The sequence below is a fragment of the Styela clava genome, unplaced genomic scaffold (assembly GCF_964204865.1).
Source record: "Styela clava unplaced genomic scaffold, kaStyClav1.hap1.2 HAP1_SCAFFOLD_55, whole genome shotgun sequence".
In the NCBI taxonomy this organism is placed as follows: Eukaryota; Metazoa; Chordata; class Ascidiacea; order Stolidobranchia; family Styelidae; genus Styela; species Styela clava.
Window position 1 is genome coordinate 30,001 of NW_027556745.1, and position 2,500 is coordinate 32,500.

The following is a 2,500-nucleotide window of genomic DNA, read 5'->3' on the forward strand; positions in this document are numbered from 1 at the left end:
TTTCTCGGTGGCTGGCGGGCGAGAGAGTGCTGCGTCGCCGGCATCGGCGTCGAAAGAAGCCGAGCCAAAAAAAGTTAAAGTACAAACGTGCAAGCATACTAACCTAACCCTAGGTAAGGCATGTCAGAGCGAAAGACAGTAATTTCGAATGAGCCAAGAAAGAGCGGTGCGGGGCCGGTCGGAGCGCACCCTTTTCTAGGTGGCTGGCGGGCGAGAGAGTGATGCGTCGCCGGCATCGGCGTCGAAAGAAGCCGAGCCAAAAAAAGTTAAAGTACAAACGTGCAAGCATACTAACCTAACCCTAGGTAAGGCATGTCAGAGCGAAAGACAGTAATTTCGAATGAGCCATGAAAGAGCGGTGCGGGGCCGGTCGGAGCGCACCCTTTTCTCGGTGGCTGGCGGGCGAGAGAGTGCTGCGTCGCCGGCATCGGCGTCGAAAGAAGCCGAGCCGAAAAAAGTTAAAGTACAAACGTGCAAGCATACTAACCTAACCCTAGGTAAGGCATGTCAGAGCGAAAGACAGTAATTTCGAATGAGCCAAGAAAGAGCGGTGCGGGGCCGGTCGGAGCGCACCCTTTTCTCGGTGGCTGGCGGGCGAGAGAGTGCTGCGTCGCCGGCATCGGCGTCGAAAGAAGCCGAGCCGAAAAAAGTTAAAGTACAAACGTGCAAGCATACTAACCTAACCCTAGGTAAGGCATGTCAGAGCGAAAGACAGTAAACTCGAATGAGCCATGAAAGAGCGGTGCGGGGCCGGTCGGAGCGCACCCTTTTCTCGGTGGCTGGCGGGCGAGAGAGTGCTGCGTCGCCGGCATCGGCGTCGAAAGAAGCCGAGCCAAAAAAAGTTAAAGTTCAAACGTGCAAGCATACTAACCTAACCCTAGGTAAGGCATGTCAGAGCGAAAGACAGTAATTTCGAATGAGCCATGAAAGAGCGGTGCGGGGCCGGTCGGAGCGCACCCTTTTCTCGGTGGCTGGCGGGCGAGAGAGTGCTGCGTCGCCGGCATCGGCGTCGAAAGAAGCCGAGCCGAAAAAAGTTAAAGTACAAACGTGCAAGCATACTAACCTAACCCTAGGTAAGGCATGTCAGAGCGAAAGACAGTAATTTCGAATGAGCCAAGAAAGAGCGGTGCGGGGCCGGTCGGAGCGCACCCTTTTCTCGGTGGCTGGCGGGCGAGAGAGTGCTGCGTCGCCGGCATCGGCGTCGAAAGAAGCCGAGCCGAAAAAAGTTAAAGTACAAACGCGATGCTAATGAGCGAGCCGTTGTCTCGACTAATATGTAGGGGGCGTTCGATCGAGCGTCTGGCTTGAGCGCTTGTCGGCCTAGCAGAACGGTCGCATTGTTATGCCCGGGTTTTAGGCACCGCTGCAGGCGGCCGGCAGAGCTCTTGTTTGTGCGAAACTGAATGGATCGAGCCCGAGAGAGGGCGAGCAAAGAAAAAACGCAAATCGCTCCGCCTGGCACTGCCGGCGAGAGCGTGGACGTCGCGGCCAGCGACTGTCGAAGCCGAGTACGGCCGCAGGCGATCGCCTCGGTCTTAAACGAATGCGACGAGCACGCGCCGGGCGGCCCAGCAAGGGCCGAGCGCAGCTGTCGCAGCTATCTGGTTGATCCTGCCAGTAGTGATATGCTTGTCTCAAAGATTAAGCCATGCAGGTGCAAGTACGAGTTCTCGTAAAGCGAAACTGCGAATGGCTCATTAAATCAGTCTTGGTTTATTTGGTCTCGTAAGCGAAGTGGATAACTGTGGTAATTCTAGAGCTAATACATGCATTAAGCGCCGACTTCGGGAGGCGCGCTTTTATCAGATCAAAACCGACCGGGTTCGTCCTGTGACGTTTGATGACTCTGGATAACCACGCGGATCGTACGGTCTCTGCACCGACGACGTATCATTCAAGTGTCTGCCCTATCAACTGTCGAAGGTACGCTACGTGCCTACCTTTGTGATAACGGGTAACGGGGAATCAGGGTTCGATTCCGGAGAGGGAGCCTGAGAAACGGCTACCACATCCAAGGAAGGCAGCAGGCGCGCAAATTACCCATTCCCGACACGGGGAGGTAGTGACGAAAAATAACAATACAGGACTCTAACGAGGCCCTGTAATTGGAATGAGTACATCCTAAAACTCTTAACGAGTATCCATTGGAGGGCAAGTCTGGTGCCAGCAGCCGCGGTAATTCCAGCTCCAACAGTGTATGCTAAAGTTGTTGCGGTTGAAAAGCTCGTAGTTGGATTTTGGGCGAGCGCCGCCGGTCCGTCGCAAGGCGTGTCACTGGTTGCGTTCGCCTCACCTTCGGTTCTCCGTCGGTGCTCTTGACTGAGTGTCGGCGGTGGCCGATAAGTTTACTTTGAAAAAATTAGAGTGTTCAAAGCAGGCTGTTCGCCTGCATAGTGTTGCATGGAATAATGGAATAGGACCTCGGTTCTATTTTGTTGGTTTTCGGAGCACGAGGTAATGATTAAGAGGGACAGACGGGGGCGTCCGTACTCTGCCGTTA

The 2,500-nt window shown here is 54.6% G+C and overlaps 1 non-coding gene across 1 annotated transcript in view; it reads left to right on the top strand.

Annotated features, from left to right (window-relative positions):
- Positions 1–1,598: 1,598 nt before the first annotated feature.
- The window catches only part of LOC144419713 (small subunit ribosomal RNA), a 1,810-nt gene continuing 908 nt past the window's right edge, over positions 1,599–2,500 (top strand). The window contains exon 1 of the ribosomal RNA XR_013474232.1: positions 1,599–2,500. This exon is cut by the window's right edge and continues 908 nt beyond it. This is a non-coding gene — a ribosomal RNA (small subunit ribosomal RNA).